The sequence below is a fragment of the Papio anubis genome, chromosome 7 (assembly GCF_008728515.1).
Source record: "Papio anubis isolate 15944 chromosome 7, Panubis1.0, whole genome shotgun sequence".
Lineage (NCBI taxonomy): Eukaryota > Metazoa > Chordata > Mammalia > Primates > Cercopithecidae > Papio > Papio anubis.
Window position 1 is genome coordinate 91493728 of NC_044982.1, and position 18441 is coordinate 91512168.

Here is an 18441-nt window from a genome sequence, read left to right on the forward strand (position 1 = left end):
CCCCATAAATTCTGCTAAACAGTACTTTAATTTTTGTTAATTTCAGTATTTTCCTAAAATTCCCTTCTGGGTTATTTAAAAGTATGTTGTTAAATTTCCAAATATTTGAAGAAGTGGCTATTTCTAAGATTTCTGTTTGTTGGTTATCTCTAATTCCATTGTGGTAAGATGACATATTTATAGGACACAAATACTTTTGAAATGATTTGAAGCTTATTTCGTCACCCAAAATATGCTCAATCTTGGAGAATTCCCCATATGTGCTTGAAAATAATATCTTTTACGCACCTCCCTGTGAAGAGACCACCAAACAGCTTTGTGTGAGCAATAAAGCTTCTTAATCACCTGGGTGCAGGCGGGCTGAGTCTGAGAAGAGAGTCAGGAAGGGAGATAGGGGTGGGGCTGTTTTATAGGTGAAGGAAAATTACAGTCAAAGGGGGTTGTCCTCTGGTGGGCAGGGGTGGGGGGTCACAAGGTGCTCAGTGGGGGAGCTTTTTGAGCCGGGATGAGCCAGGAGAAGGAATTTCACAAGGTAATGTCATGAGTTAAGGCAAGGACCGGCCATTTTCACTTCTTTTGTGGTTGAATGTCATCAGTTAACGCAGGAACAGGCCATTTAAATTTCACTTCTTTTGTGATTCTTCAGTTACTTCAGGCCATCTGGATGTATACGTGCAGGCCACAGGGGATATGATGGCTTAGCTTGGGCTCAGAGGCCTGACATTCCTGTCTTCTTATATTAATAAAAATAAAACAAAATAGTGTTGAAGTGTTGGGGCAGTGAAAATTTTGTTGGGGGGGGGGTGCGGTATGGAGAGATAATGGGTGATGTTTCTCAGGGCTGCTTTGAGCGGGATTAGGGGTGGTGTGGGAACCTAGAGTGGGAAAGATTAAGCTGAAGGAAGATTTTGTGGTAAGGGGTGATATTGTAGAGTCGTTAGAAGAAACATTTGTATAGAATTATTGGTGATGGCCTGGATACGGTTTTGTAGGAATTGAAAAACTAAACAGAATAAGAGAAGGCGAAAAACAGGTATTAAAGGACTAAGAATTGGGAGGACCCAGGATATCTAATTAGAGTGTCTAAGGAGGTTCAGCATAGCCCTGCCAACAAAGATTATTTATTTACTTTAAGAGGGAGTTAAGAGTGGTGGTTTGGGGATAGCACCAGGAGATATCAGCTGTGATGGCTTGGAGAAACAGTGTAAACTGGCAGTATAAACAAGAGCAGGGCATTTATGAGTACTTGAGAATGGTGAATAGGAGTATGACTAGACAGAAGATAGTAGGGATGACAAGTTTTTTGGGGTGCAGTCCAAGTTAGTCTGGTGTCTGGAATGAGACTGGGGCCTAATAAAAAGGAGCATCTATACAGGATCTTAAATGGGCTGTACCCTGTAGCAATCTGAGGACAGGCCTGAATTCTGAGAAGGTAAGTGGTAAAAGTACTGTCCAGTCCTTTTTAAGTTGCTGGCTGAGCTTGATGAGGTGTGCTTTTCAAAGACCATTAGTCCGTTCTACCTTTCTTGAAGATTGAGGACTGTAAGGGGTATGAAAGTTCCATTGAATACCAAGAGCCTGAGAAACTGCTTGGGTGATTTGACTAGTAATGGCTGGTCCATTATCAGACTGTATAGAGGCTGGAAGGCCAAACCGAAGAATTATGTCTGACAGAAGGGAAGAAATGACCACGGTGGCCTTCTCAGACCCTGTGGGGAAGGCCTCTACCCATCCAGCGGAAGTGTCTACCCAGACTAAGAGGTATTTTAGTTTTCTGACTCGGGGCATGTGAGTAAAGTCAATTTGCCAGTCCTGGGCAGGGGCAAATCCCCAACCTTGATGTGTAGGAAAGGGAGGGGGCCTGAATAATCCCTGAGGGGTAGTAGAATAGCAGATGGAACACTGAAAAGTGATTTCCTTGAGGATAGATTTCCATGATGGAAAGGAAATGAGAGGTTCTAATAGACAGGCTAGCAGCTTGTAACCTACATGGAGGAGGTTATGAAATGATGACAGAATAGAATGGACCTGTGAGGCTGGAAGGAGATATTTTCCTTTTTCTAAGAACCATTTGCCTTGTTTGGGAAGAGACTGATAGGTGGAAGTTTCAGCGGGGGAGTAGGTGGGAGGGACTGATGTGAAGGAGAAAAACTGGCCATGAGGGACAGAAATTGGAATGCTAGCTGCTTGTCTAACCACCTTATCAGCATAAGCGTTGCCTAGAGCAATGGGATCTGACGCCTTTTGATGGCCCTTGCAGTGAATGACTCTAGCTTCCTTTGGAAGTAAAGTGGCCTTGAGCAGAGTTTTTATTAAAGCGGCATTAATGATGGAGGACGCTTGCATAGTGAGGAAATCTCTTTCAGCCTATATAACAACATGGTGGTACAGAGTATGGAAGGCATATTTAGAGTCAGTATAAATATTGACGCTTAGTCCTTTTGCAAGAGTGAGGGCCTGAGTTAAGGCAACTAGTTCGGCTTGCTGAGAGGTAGTGGAGGGTGGCAGAGTGGTAGCCTCAATGATAGGTGTGGAAGATACTATAGCATAGCCTGCCTTTGCTGGTGAGTGGCGATTAGGCCTGGTGTAACTGCCATCAATAAACCAAGTGTGTTCAGGGTGAGGAACATGAAAGAATATGGGGAAATTGAGTGAATGTCAGATGGATCAGAGAGATACAGTCATGGGGGTCAGGTGTCGTATTAGGAATAATGTGGGAGGCCGGATTGAAGTCCGGACCAGGAACAATGGTAACTGTGGGAAGCTCAACAAAGGGTGGGTATAGCTGAAGGAGCCGCGGAGCAGAAAGTATATGCGTCAGGTGGGAGGAAGAAAATAGATTTTGGAAGTTATGAGAACTGTAGAGAGTGAATTGAGCATAGTTTGTGATTTTGAGGGCCTCTAAAAGTATCAGGGTGGTGGCGGCTGCCACACACAGACGTGAGGGCTAGTAGGCTAAAACAGTAAAGTCAAGTTGTTTGGATAAACAGGCTACAGGGCATGGTCCTGGCTCTTGTGTAAGAATTCTGACCACGCTAACCATGCCTAGGAAGGAAAGGAGTTGTTTTGTAGAAGGGATTGGGGTTTGGGAGATTAGCCGGACACGATTGGCAGGGAGAGCATGTGTGTTGTTTTTATGAGAATTATGCCGAGATAGGTAACAGATGAGGAAGAAATTTGGGCTTGACAGAAGTAATGGGGGCTGTCTGTGAAGCCTTACGGCAGTATAGCCCAGATAATTTGCTGAGCCTGGTAGGTGTCAGGGTCAGTCTAAGTGAAAGCAAAGGGAGGCTGGGATGAAGGGTGCAAAGGAATAGTAAAGAAAGTACGTTTGCGATCCAGAACAGAATAATGGGTTGTGGAGGGATGTATTGAGGATAGGAGAGTATATGGGTTTGGCACCACGGGGTGGACAGGCAAAACAATTTAGTCGATAAGGCACAGATCCTGAACTAACCTGTAAGCTTTGTCTGGTTTTAGGACAGGTAAAATGGGGGAATTGTAAGGGGAGTTTACAGGCTTTACAAGGCCATGCTATAGTAGGCAAGTGATAATAGGCTTTAATCCTTTTAAACGGTGCTGTGGGATGGGATATTGGCGTTAAGTGGGGTAAGCGTGATTAGGTTTTAATGGGATGGTAAGGGGTGCATGATTGGTCACTAAGGAGGGAGTAGAGGTATCCTATATTTGTGGGTTAAGGTGGGGGGATACGAGAGGAAGATGCAAAGGAGACTTTGGGTTGGGAAGAAGGGTGGCAATGAGATGTGGCTGTGAACCACTAAGCTGAGCAGATCTGGGAAGGAGTCAATCCGAGAGCCTTGGGCTAGAGCTTTAGGGGCTCTAGGAGTAGCTATTAGGTGAGCTGGGCAGTCTGATTTCCAGTGGGTCCCTGCACAGATGGGACATGGCTTGGGAGGAATCCCAGGCTGCGGGCATTCCTTGGCCCAGTGGCCAGATTTCTGGCACTTGAAGCAAGATCCTGATGGAGGAAGTCCTGTAGGAATGATTGACTGCTGAGGCTTAGGCGTGTGTGGCTTAGGGGTTTTGAAGTCCTTGTGTGCTGGAGGTGTGACTGGGTTTTGTCTCACAGCAGAGATAAGTAATTGTAACTCAGAAATGTATTGCTGTCTGGCTGCCTCCTTTCTATTATTGTACGCCTTGAAGGCAAGGTTGATTAATTCCTGTTGTGGGGTTTGAGGGCCAGATTCTAATTTTTGAAGTGTTTTCCTAATGTCAGGAGTGGATTGGGTGATAAAATGCATATTAAGAATAAGGCAGCCTTCTGGCCCTTCTGGGTCTAGGGTGATAAAGCGTCTAAGGGTTGCTGCTAAGCGGGCCATGAATTGGGCTGGGTTTTCGTCTTTACCTTGGGTAGTTTCTTTAAGTTTGTCATAACTAACAGCTTTGTAAGCTGCCTTTTTAAGCCCTTCAACTAGGCAGGAAATCATGTAATCTCACCTAGCTATACCTGGGGAATCTGCCTGATAGTTCCATTAGAGATCCTCGCGGGGAACTGCTCTAATGCCTTCCTAGAGGTCTGACTTGTGAAGCCAGTGGTTATCAGTGTGAGATTGGGCTAGAGAAAAATCTCTTTCCCGTTCATCTGGGGAGAGGGTGGAAGTCAGGATGACATTTAAGTCATTCCAGGTTAAACTGTAGGACAGAGTTAGATATTGGAATTCCTGTATGTATTTAGTGGGGTCTGATGAGAAAGAGCCTAAACGCTGACTGATCTGAGAGAGGTCTGATAGAGAAAAAGGTACATGTACCTTGACTATGCCTTCAGCTCCAGCCACTTCTCTAAGACGAAATTGTTGTGCAGGTGGGGAAGATCTAGTCGCGGAACTAAACTGTAAGCCAGACTGGGTATGAAGAGTGGGGGTGATAGAAGGATTATAGGGTGGAGGAGTGGAGGCTGAGGAAGAACTGGGACTTAGCTCGGCCTGGCAATGAGGGTTGGGAAGAAGGGCGACTGTGAGCAGTTCCCCGAGAGGAACCCTAATGGAACTATCAGGCAGATTCCCCAGGTATAGCCTGGGGAGGAAGGGAGAGGTCAGATGAGTCTGTAGAAAAGGAAGACTGGAAAGACTTAGCGATGCTTGGGGTTGGGACTGAGGGGACAGGCGAGAGGGAAAGAAGAAGGATTTGGGAGGAATTGCATTGGGAACAGAGACTAGGGAGTGAACGAAATGTGAAAAGTGCCTGGATGTAAGGCACCTCAGACCATTTGCCCTGAAAGGACATAAATATAGATGTGTACCCGCCTCCCGCTACACCTTTGTTCTGCTCTCTAATCTTTGCACATACCAGAGATTTCGTAAGTTCTGTGAGCACCTGTTTTTCTGCACGTACCAGAGATTTTGTTTTGCACATACCAGAGATTTTGTAAGTTCTGAGGCAAGGTCACAAGACGTGTTTAAGTAAGATAAACTCTTGCTGCCGTAAACCTGCTCTCCCGCCTCAAAGGTTGAACCGAAATATCAGAAATGGCGGGAACCAATCATAGTTAGCCAAATCGCCTTGTTCAAACACTAGCCAATCATATATCTGATTTGTATAATAACTCTATGCCCACTTTTCTTAGACTATATAACACTGCTCGGAGCTCAGTGGGGGAGCTCTCCTGCCCGTCTCGTTTCGCGAGCAAGGGAAAGTTCCAGGTTCAAACCTGTAATAAAGATCCTTGCTGCTTAGCTTTGACTCTGGACTCTGGTGGTCTTCTTCAGGGAATAAACGGTCTGAGCATAACAGCCCATTTTATGACAAAAATTATTTAGGTCTTGTAGGATGGAGAAATCAAAAGTGCCGTTTTTTGGCCATTTAGAGCCATTGTCAGGTTTGTATTGGGGCCAAGCGGTGTGGCAGAAGAAAATAAGGCATTTAAGTTTTAGGTCAGGTGTGAGTTGAAGAGGTTTTAAGTTTTTGAGAACACAGGCTAAGGGAGAAGAGGGAGGAATGGAAGGTGGAATGCTGCCCATAGTGAAGGAGGCAAGCCCAGAGAAAAGAGAAAGTAGAGACATGGATAGAAGGGATCGGGGGGTTCTTGCCCTCCAGAAAAGCAGAGAAGGGGTAGAGACATGGAGAAAAGGGTTTGGGGGGTTCTTGCCCCCCAGAAAAGCGGTACTTGCCACTAAGGGTGAAGGACCAAGGCCGGCATCCCTGCGTGGTCGGACACCTCTGAAATGTGGGTGAATAATCAGGTAGTTGTCCCTGTGTGATTAAACACCAGGGGAAGACTGTCTTCCCGAGTCCGTGACTGGCGCTGGAGTTTTGGGTCCATGGATAAAACGTGTCTCCTTTGTCTCTACTAGAAAAGGAAAGGAACTGAAATTAAGAGAAGGGAGAGATTGAAGTGTGGTGCCAAGATTGAAAGGAGAAAGAGGTTGAGTGATAGTGATAGAGGTTGGAGAAGAGAGTGAAAAGAGGCCACTTACCAGATATAACATTGGTGAGATGTTCCCTGGACTGGTTGGTCTGTGGACCCAAGGTCGTAGGTGGATCTTTCTCACGGAGCAAAGAGCAGGAGGACAGGGGATTGATCTCCCAAGGGAGGTCCCCTGATCCGAGTCAAGGCACCAAATTTCACGCCTGTCCATGTGAAGAGACCACCAAACAGGCTTTGTGTGAGCAATAAAGCTTTTTAGTCACCTGCGTGCAGGCGGGCTGAATCCAAAAACAGAGTCAGCAAAGGGTGGTGGATTATCATTAGTTCTTATAGGTTTTGGGATAGGTGGTGGAGTTAGGAACAATGTTTTGCAGGCAGGGGGTGGATCTCACAAAGTACATTCTCAAGGGTGGGGAGAATTACAAAGAATCTTCTTAAGGATGGGGAGATTACAAAGTACATTGATCAGTTAGGGTAGGCAGAAACAAATTACAATGGTGGAATGTCATCAGTTAAGGCTATCTTCACTTCTTTTGTGTATTTTCAATTGCTTCAGGCAATCTGGATGTATACGTGCAGGTCACAGGGGATATGATGGCTTAGCCTGGGCTCAGAGGCCTGACAATATCTATCTTCAGTAGTTACACCAAAGGGTTTATATATGACGATTAGGTCAAATTTTTTTATAGTCCTGTTCAAGTCTTTAAACTTGATAAATTTCTATCTTTCTTATTAATCATTGAAAGTAAGTCACTGAATTCTTTCAGCAGTTATTGCTGAATGGTTGATATATCATTTCAGTTTGCTAGTTTGTTGTTTCATGTGCTTGGGATTCTCTTGCTAGATGTGCATACACATTATGGTTGTTACGTATTTCTGATGTACTTAAATTTCCCTCTACAAATTGCCCCCTACATATTTAGGCATTAAAAGAAAAATTCAGTCAATCTATGTCTTTGAATACAAAGTGTTTTTGGTAGAAATTATAGAATCAGGTTTTAAAAAATAAATCTAATCTGGCAGTCTGGTTTTTCACTAAAGAATCTTTACATCTATTATCATTTTTATATAGGTAAAATTTTATTTGCCAATTTGCTTTCCATTTGAATGCTACCATTTTTCAAGTTTTTATTCCTCTCTTGCTGTTTTGTTTTAGGTTACATAAATATGGCTTTACTTCTGTTATTTCTTAATATATTATTTTGAGGGTTCTTTTTTTGTAGTTGTTGTAGGCATTATAATATTCCTCTAAACCTACTTCAAAATAATACTAATTTAAATCCATTAATTACAGAAATTGCTTCACTATATGTCCCTCTACTACCTTCTCCTTTTTGTTATTTTCCTGTATATGATAAACCCCTGAAACCGTTTAAAATTATAATCTAAAAAAATCATAAGAAGATATGTGGCTACCTTATTAGGAATGATTTGGCTATTTTCCAGAACTCCCTGTTAAATCCTTGAATAGTCCTGTGTTCTACATCTCACCTCCAATCGACCTGCAATCTCAGCCAAATGAAACCTCTGAACTCCCTTGTTTTCTCACCTTTGAGATTTCTTTGACCACATTACAAGTCAAGGGAGGTCTCTTCTCCCATGATGGGTAACTTCCTATTTTCAAAGCCAGCCACACCTTGATTGAACTAAGGCTCTGATGGAGCTGGCAGGTGGGATGGAGGATGGGAGCAGCCTTACTCAAAAATGTCTCAGATTCCCACATTTAATACCAGAAGTTTGGTAGTTTTCATAAATAAACCCTTCTCTGTTTTATGCTTTTGGTTAAATATCGGGTTGCTTAAATGATTTTTTTTTTTAATCACCTTATCCAGATGTATTGTTGCTTTTTTGGGGATAGGATTTGTTGACCTTCTCACTCTATCACACTGGAAATTGCTCTCTGGACTTGTTTTATTGTTAAAAGCCACTTCTAAAAATACAATATAACCTAAAGATCTTAACAGTTCTCTGGACAGAATTTCTGCATTGCCTATCAAGTTAAGTCTAGACTGTCCTGCCCGAGTTCATGGCTCATTTGTTTGGCCCCAGGCTGCCCTTTAAAGCCTGTACCTGATCTTGAGTGTGGCTTGGCTGAATAGCCTACTCAACATTTCCCTTTCCTCTCCAGAATGCTTCTTTTTCTCTTACTAACCTAGACAACTCTCTGTTCCACCCATGGACACTTCTTAGAGACTCTATTATTAGTCACTTTTATACGTAGTATGTTCTGCCACATTGAGATAGTATCTTTTTTAAAGCAGAAGCTATGCATTATATATCTTCTTTGTTTCAAATGAGTTTAATTCAGATCCTTGAACAGGAAAAGCATTACTGAATGTTTCTTTCATAAAATAAGGAATAAAAACATGATATATTTTCCTCTGAGATACAGTAATCAGCATCAGGCAGAATAAGAGAAATGCTGAAAAAAGAGATCTTAGGAAAGAAATTCAAGATACGTAGTCTTGATTTCCTTAGAAAAATGATGACTTCATTAGTTCTAAGTGAGCATGGGACAGGAGGGATGGGGGCTTAAGGATTAAGGGTATTTAAAACAGCTAAGGTTGAAGGCTGAGAGAAAACCAGGTTTGGGTGAGAGATGAGAGACGGGAGTAAGAGAAGAATGAAAAACATAAATGCCCTGTGTGGGGTGCCCTCACAGAGCTCTGGACATAGCTTAGAGTAATTTTGAATTGAATGAAACATGGTCAGACTAGAGATATCCCTAGCCAGAAACGTAAGTGTGGGCTCCCTTCATCTCTGTGCACAAAACATAGATACATCTTTGGCCTTCAAATACCTTTACAAAGTCAGGCAGTGTTCTCTGTAGAGAGTTGGCTCAATTGTCTTTCACCTGGTCATAACCATTCAGAGTGTGCATACAGGATTACAGGAAGCTCTCTCTTCCCACAGTAAGGCACAACTAAAATTGTTTGGTGCAAAGCAGAAGCCTGAATTTTTTTTAAATAGGAAATCAGAGTAAGACCACTGTAACCACAGATTTATGTGAAATAGAAATCACAACTGTTCATGATCTTTTAGATGCAGTTATCAATAAGACCTAGTAAAGACCAGTGTTCTTTTTATGTCAATAGGCAAAATAGTACTGTTTCAGAAATTTCTCTAAACATTAAGTGGTTTACATTTTTACCTGCCTCAGATAATGTATTTGTCATTTTTGTTTATTTAAAACCAAATTTATATGATGAATCAGTCTCACAATTTATAGTAAGATTAAATTTTTTGAGACAGTCTTGCTCTGTAGTACAGGCTGGAGTGCAGTGGCATAATCTTGGTTCACTGCAACCCCTGTCTCCTAAATTTAAGTGATTCTCCTGCCTCAACCTCTAGAATAGCACCATGCTCAGCTAATTTTTGAATTTTTAGTAGAAATGGAGTTTCACCATGTATGCCAGGCTGATCTTGAACTCCTGACCTCAAGTGATCCACCCACCTTGGCCTCCCAAACTTCTGGGATTACAGGCATAAGCCACCATGCTGGTCAAGATTAAAATCTTGTATTATGTTTCCACATTATTGAATTTGATTGAACTGTTTGAGTGCTTTCTGCCTTCCCTGATAGAATAACTGTGTATACTGGAGAAAATGTCATGGTTTATTACTGATTCTACACTAACTCTGTCCATTCTGTGCTACCATGAAGGAAGTCACAGCTCACATTTCTGAAAATGTACCCGTTGACATTAATCACCGTTTCATACTGCCCTGAATATATCAGATTAAACGTGGATAATTTTTTTTTCTGCTATGAGGTAAAACTTGTGTCCTTTTCACAACTGAAATGCTTAGTTCAATCTTAATTGTTCCTTGTGAAAAAAATGTAGATTTTACTACTCACAACATCCCTCACTCAATTTATTGCTTGCATAATGTTTCTGCTTTCTTATAATATTTCACAAGTCAGTGTAAAGATCTCATCACCTGATGTAGCCCATACTTACAGCTTGTTGTTAAAAACACTCAATAAACCACAAGTTGGAATAGAAGTCAGTGATATGCACTTCTTAAAGAATAAAACAACAACAGTAAAATATCTTGTCCTTTGCTTACATAGTTCCTTCCTATTATCTCCACCGTCCTTGTTTTCCTCTCCATAAACCTTATTTTGATGTCTTAAAATGTAGATCATCCCTAACTTTGGTTAGTACTCTTTGGCTCAAAAGAAATAGTTCTTTAAGGGTATAAATATCTGAACATTTGAAAAATACATTATGTTCAGAATCGAGTCTATGACTTAAAAACAAAATTTTGTGCAGCTATTCCACTATTATTCTGGAAAAAATGACACTGTATCTAGTAGGAAGCCAGAAGGGGACAAGCAGAGTATTGGCAGTGGGCCAGAGTTTTGTGTTAACTTCAAGAGCAGAGGTGATTTTTAATGCTTCAACATCATTCATGAAATATTATATATATAATTTGTACTCACAATAACAAGCGTGCTCTCCAAGGAAACATTAAAATAAATAGCTTCTTTAACTCTTTTGTACCTTGATCATATCTTATTTTGATGAACCTATAAAAAAGGAAGATAAGATTGATGTTGGACAGATCAGTAGGGCAATCATATACTTTATTACATATTTATGACTCTGAAAGATCAAAGGATGTTTTTATGCACATAACTTGGCAAATGTATTTTGCCACGTTCAGATATGTTCCAAGTGACTTCAGTGGGGAAGTGAAAAGATCTGGCACTATGCCTGTAATGCTATTTGGCAAGACACTGAATGATGGTGGGATTCAAGAACACAATAACATACTGTATTACATGTATATGTACACACACTCTATATATGTATGCACACATTCACTGGTATATAGGAAACGTGTGACTGTATACACACTCTATGTAAATATGCTCAGCTCTTACATAATCAAAGTAATTAGATGAAATAGTTATATCTGTGTGTATCGGTAATATTTTGTATACAGAAAATGTTTACATTATTCTTCCTTATTGCAACAATTTCAAGAAAATTATAATTAAAGTGTTACCATTAATACACCACAGATGATTAATATAGTACTGCATACAGTCTAAGTAATATTTTTGTATTTTTAGTAGAGACAGGGTTTCACCATGTTGGCCAGGCTGGTCTTGAACTCCTGACCTCGGGTGATCCTCCCTCCTTGGCCTCCCAAAGTGCTGGGATTATAGGTATGAGCCACCGTGCCCGGCCCTTACTTCCTGCCTTTAAAATTGATGCTTCAAAGGTTGATTTACATTTGCAAAACATCACGGCCAAAATAATCAGAGGACAAACATTAAATGCTGACCAAAATAGGAAAACATACTAGATGTTATTGTAAAAAAATAACCAGAAAGGTTTGCCATTAAAAGATGTAACTTGGTCTAATTTTACAAAAACAAGATGACTGTTTGCTTGATTTTTTCTTTTAGTCTTGTCTTTTTTATAAGTGAGTAATTTGGGAAGGCAGCTTGAACAGCAAGTGGAACAGCACCTAAACACTGGTATTTCTTGCCTCGTGTTGGTACTCACGCACGTGAAAGGTACAGGTTTGCGTGAGATTTCCTACAATGCACACCGCATACATGTATATAGACTAAGGCTAAGACAATGCTATTAAGTAGCCTCAGGGGTAAAAATTTCTTCTTGCAAGTCATTCTGTGCTTAAATGATGCTCCAAGCAGAATTTGTTCTTCAAATAGGATAGGTGAATGCAAATATTTGTGTTTGAACTTCATAAGCTTGAAAATAAAGAATAATTCCAGATTATAATTTTATACTACTTGATTGACTCATACAGTTTAAGAAGGTGGGTATCCAAATGTTCTAATAAAGAACCTGTCAACATCATGGAGGGGAGTATCAGTATTACCTGGAGCTAGGGTAACTTAGGGCTTCTCATTGAATGACTGTTGTTATTATGCATACATGTGCTATATTTGAATATGTGAGTGTGTGATGTAGTGTAGTATAGCTTAATTAAAATGTGCTTCATGCTCTGATTATCTGTAGAATTTTTTTAAAAAAAAGGCTTAGGAAATACTTTAGTTGTTACTATTCACTGATTGAATTTGTGTTGCTCCAAAAAATTATAATTTACAGATATAAATTTGTGACTGTAGGTATAATAAAGTATGTATTAAGAAGAATGTGCTCCAAAAACACTAAAACAATTATTAGTGCTGTCACAGAATTAAGAAGACATTCTATACATGAAAATTTGAACTAGAGAAGTACAAATTCCTCAAATTTTATATGACTTGAAATGGTACTCCTTAGTGTTCTTACTAGCGACTTTTTCCTTTCTTTTTTTTTCTTTTAGGCTTACTTGCTTCCACTTTTGTCAAATCCCGATGAATCCCAAATTCTTTGTTAAAAGCAGACAGCAGTGGCTCACGCCTGTAATCCCAGCACTTTGGGAGGCCAAGACGGGCGGATCACGAAGTCAGGAGATCAAGACCATCCTGGCTAATACGGTGAAACCCTGTCTCTACTAAAAATACAAAAAAATTAGCCTGGCCTGGTGACGGGCACCTGTAGTTCCAGCTAGTTGGGAGGCTGAGGCAGGAGAATGGCGTGAACTCGGGAGGCAGAGGTTTCAGTGAGCCAAGACAGTGCCACTGCACTCCAGCCTGGGTGGAGTTGAGAGGGTATTAGCACTTACCAAAAAAAAAAAAAAATCCAGATTTTATTTTTATGTTTTTCGCATATTTTATGGAGTATAGACCACACACCTATTAAAGAGCTTCTCTTAATGTGATTTGAGATTTGAAGTCTTTCCTAAGGAGACCAACTCAGACTATGTCTTCCTAACTTTCAAAGAGCAATAGGCTGAAGTGTTTAAGAGCATGATCTCTGAAGCCAGATTGCCTGGATTTCAATCCTGACCACTTAATCACTGTGCAACCTTGAGTGAGTTATTGAACTTCTGTGTGCCTCCATTTCCACAGCTGTAAAATTAGGATGATAATAGTTGCTGCCTCAGAGAGTTGCTATGAGAGTTCAATGAACACTATATCTCAAGTATCTAGAACAATGTGAAGCAAATTGTTAACACAGCATGATAACTATGTCAAATTACTGCAATTAGCTATAGGGTTCTTCAGATAGTGACATTCCTGGGCCACTTCTCCCTCCTGCATCCATCAAGTATGTATTGAGTGCCTTCTGCATACTGGATTCCATGTTAGATGAACCACACATACAGACTAGCAGGAGCCTATGCTCAAGGATACTGTTACATCATGTACTTCTTCTGGGATGTGGAACTCTAAATTCTTTTAATGCCCCCTCTTAACAACAAAGAATAACTTTACAGTGAAAAATCCTTACAAAATTATCTTAGCCATGTGATCAAAGTTAACATCATCCATTATAAACAATGTAGATAGCATGCATTCTTATTATGATGTGATGAGAATGACATTTTACACCTGTGGTTTTCTCCCCAAAAACCCATCACCACAATCAAATCATGAGAAAATCATCAGACAAATCTGTATTGAGGGACACTCCACAAAATGCCTCACTACTACATTTTTTTTCTTTTCTTTTCTTTTTATTGGGAAGGAGTCTCGCCTGTTGCCCAGGCTAGAATGCAGTGGCATGATCTCAGCTCGCTGCAACCCCTGACTTCTGGGTTCAAGCGATTCTCCTGTCTCAGCCTCCCAAGTAGCTGGTACTACAAGCGCACGCCACCACACCTGTCTAATTTTTCTATTTTTAGTAGGGACGTGGTTTCACCATGTTGGCCAGGATGGTGTTGATCTCTTGACCTTGTGATTAGCCCTCAGCCTCCCAAAGTGCTAGGATTACAGGCTTGAGCCACCACGCCTGGCCACTGCTACTCTTTAAACTGTCAAGATCATCAAACACAAAGAAAACCTGAGAAATCATCACAGCCAAAAGGAGCCTAAGGAGACGTGGTAGCTAAATGTGATATGAATGATATGAATCCTGCATGGAACTTGGAATGGAAAAAAAGGACAAAATAAATCAAACAACCAAAAAGGAGGTAAAAACTAAGGAAATCTAAATATAGATTTCATTTGAGTTTATTTATTTAGTTAATACGGCATCAGTATTGATTCATTCATTTTGACAAATGTGGCTATAACAATTTAAGATTTTCACAATAGAAGAAATAGTGTAGGATATATAGGAATTCCTTGTGCTGTCTTAGCAGTATTTCTGTAAATCCAAAACTGTTTTAAAATTTTAATTTAATTTTAAAATACCCCTCTCTGCCCCAGAATCCTAGTCATAAAATTATCTCAAATTCCAGGGACCCATGAATGGCCAAACCCTTAAACGAGAAAATAATCCCTTTTCTATTCAAGGACTTTAGAAACAGACCCGTCCAAACAAAAATCACCATCAATGATGCAACTTTAACATTCTCCTACACATTTTTAATGGAAATATAAATGGAGCTAAAGATTCAGGACTTCCGTTTTAGAGTAATAATAAGAGCATCCACTCTTATTATTAATTATTAATAAGCATCCACTGAGCCTTTATTATATACTAGCTTGATGTGAAACTCTTTTCATGGATTAGCTCTTGGAAGCTGTTCAACACCCTCCACAGTAGAGACTCTGATTGCCCCCAGATAGGAAGACTGTTTGCCCTTGTATCTGTGACGGGCTTGCCCCTGTGATGGTGCAGTTTTAATTCAATGCTGGGCATGTAGAGGTCTCTCTGCTTTCCTTGAACTGAGTGCCCCTGTTCAGATGACTAAATGGCTATTCAAAAGTGCCTCCGCTGGGCTTCCTGGCATAAGCTGTACAACACTGTAACATTGCACAGGGTCTCCAGTGGGACCATTCACCTACAATGGAGAACAGGAATAGTCAGTCTTAATCCTACAGGCAAGAGTTCATGATACTATCTGCATGTCCCACAGGACAACAGAAGCATTTATCTAATGATTGTGGATATAGAAATAGCAAGATGGGCTCTATGTAATTAGTGAATTCTGGAATTTTGAAAGTACACTAGAAACAAATCTCTGTGTTCGTTATTTTAATTAATCAGTCTCATAATCACTCTTACCTGGGCCTCCAGAAAACACTGAGGAAAAAATGACTACATTCAGTCAAATCACCAGTTGCCTTCCAAGCGGGGCAAGAGCACAGCATCCCATGCTCAGAAGGAACCCCAGCTCAGTCTAATGCTCTGTGGGCATCATCTTGAAATTCTTAATAATGTTGGAACAAGGAGGTTCTGCCTTTTCATTTTGCAATGGGCCCCACAAATTATATAGCCAGTCCTGTGTGTAAGTTTTACGTTTGTTTTTCTCAAATGAAATCTCAAGTGCTGCTTTACAAATTATATCTACCAGTGTAGCCACACAACTTTATCTTTGCTGAGTCTTCTTCAAAAAGGTAGAGCTATTCTTAAGAAAGAGGTTTATCCTAATTCCTACATGAAATGTCTCAAATCAAGGGACGAAGTAACAGAACTCAACTCCTATCTTTCTATCTTTCTGTTACTGGTTTGCAAACACTGAGTTCAAAAGCCCAGGCGAGTAGACACATTGGACCTGTGGTGAGATCCTGATCATAGATACGGACACTGTCAAACAAACCAGGAAAAAGTCATCAATGCACAGCTATTTTCCTATCTGGCCTGGTCTAGAAGATTGACTACCCCAGTGGTTGGCCTACAATCACAGTGCAAAATTACGGAACTGAGAATGGTTCAAGAGTAAGGATCCTATAAAATCATGTGGCAGAAATATTTTAAGGCCATTTATCAGCAACTGACTTTATGCTCACCCTAGCCAGGCAAATTCTGATCTCCAAATTTGCCAAGAGATGAAAATAAATTACCTTTATTAAAGAGAAGCTGTGGACAAACATTGGCAAAGGATTATTAAATGGACTCACACATAGACTGTATACACACTGAAGGAGCCCAATACTAGTGGTTTTGAATTTAACCTGGCAAAATTCTCATCATACCAATAAAAGTGGGTTTTTTTTGTTTGTTTCCTGCAGAAAAACTAAAACCGGGAATAGAGATTTTTACTAGTATTTTTGCAATGCCTCATCATTGAGAAAAGTATAAAGAAATCTACTGAGAATGCCACTAGAGTGAAATGTCTTCCTTAAATATAAGAATTTTCTGAGTGCTGCTAATTCACTCTATTTAAAGAACCTGATTTTAGAATTACCTGCCTAATGGGGAGATTTGATTATTTCCACTTTGAATTCAACTATAGAATACATTTTTTTTTTTTTTTTTTTTTTTTTTTTAGCTCTTGGCTTTATAACAGCCTCTAATTCTTTTTCCTACAAATATCCCTACTGCCTTCTTGGGCTTTCTCTCACCCTTCCTGTTGTGTCCTCCTGAGGTCTCTGGCTCTCCCTGGAGAATCTGGGGGCCAGGGCTTGCTTTGGTAGCTGAAGGCCCCTAATGAGAATAGCACTGACATCCCAGCCTCTAAGAGAGTGCCTTGTCTGCACGGTCACCTCAGAGCATGCTTGCAGAGGGTATCTTCTCACCCTGTCAAGAGCTTTTGTTGAGTTCAAAACCTTATTACAATTAGAGTGGAAAAGCCTCACCAGGTTATTTAGATGTTATCTCCACCGGCAGAGAAATTTTCTGCAACATAGCCTGTAAAACTTCTTGTAAACTAAAGTTAATTGGCAGAGAATTCTCTGGTGTTCTAGAGATAATTGTGGGATGCTGTCAGGAGGTTTCCTTTGGGTTTACGATGGAATAATAAAATATTCTTTTTCCTTAGCTTTCTTTCTTCTTCTTCCTCTTGTTTTTGTTTTTTTTTTTTTTATCTCAACTCTATTTATCTTGATTCTTCCTCTACGAGATTTTTCAAATGTACTACCACAGAACAGAGACCAATTTCACTCATTAGTAAAAATTAACTAGTTTCGTGTTCTATGTGTGTCACTGTATCTGCCAAGCTCAGCTTCCACTTCTGCTTTAGTCTCCCACATTCACCCCTAAGCAGAGAATCTTCTGGGCTGTGTCTACAGCAGATGGATTTGATGGGATGACCTATTACCAATGGGATCCAATTAATAAGCTCGTAAAGAACCCAGGATAGGTACTACTCCGCCTGAAAGTGAGGAGTGATTTCAATTAGATTTTCTTTCTTAGACGTTTGAATTAAAACATGCAAAGGAACTAGATGGTGGTGGGGGCAGGGGAGAGATCCCCATGTAGAATTAAAGGTGCTGGCCGTACATATATATGTAAGAGAAGGAAAAGAATAGACACTTGTGGGGAGAAAAGCAGAAATGTGAATAACCGTGAGAGACCAGAGAATAGGCACAGCTCTTCTCTTTCCAATCATATTGGGTAGAAGTTCCTCCGGTTCTTTATTTCATGTCTTTCCATTCAATATGACTTTATGGAACCAATGTGGAAGAAGCTTGTATAATACTCTATCCTTCTTAACTGAGCTTGCTCAGCTGAACTATTTCTTTAATATTTGACTATTTAACTGGGACACTAAGACAGAAGGTAGGAGTGGAGGTCCTGTCCTCATTTTTTGCTGAGAAACAGGGAAGAAAAAAAAGAAAACAAGGTATGGATTTCCTTTTGGGAATATGATGCATGTGGTACCAGAATCAAATTTGCTTCTCACACAACCTTAGAATAAGGGTGCAATTATACCCCATTAGGTGAGATGGGGTGTGTTCAGGGTGGTGTGGGTGAAGACCACACCCCTATTTGAAATAGGGAAACTGAGATTCGAAATGTTAAATAATCTGTCCAAAGTGATTGAAGAATCCAAGATTTAAACAATTTTTTTCCAATTTTAAATCTCACAGTATTTTCATTATGCAATGTTATTTAACTACAATAACAACAAGGTAAATGCAAAAAGAAGAGAGAAAGAAAAGAAAAGAAAAAGGAGGGAAAGACAGAGGAGAGAAACAAGCACTGACTGAGTCCTTATTACATGCAGCGTGCTTTACATGGTACTTCATTCAGTCCTCACGACAACACTGCAGAACAGAACTGACATTTGTATTTTTATATATGAGAAAACTGAAGCTAAGAAAAGTCATCAAAATTACATAGCAAAGACTGGAG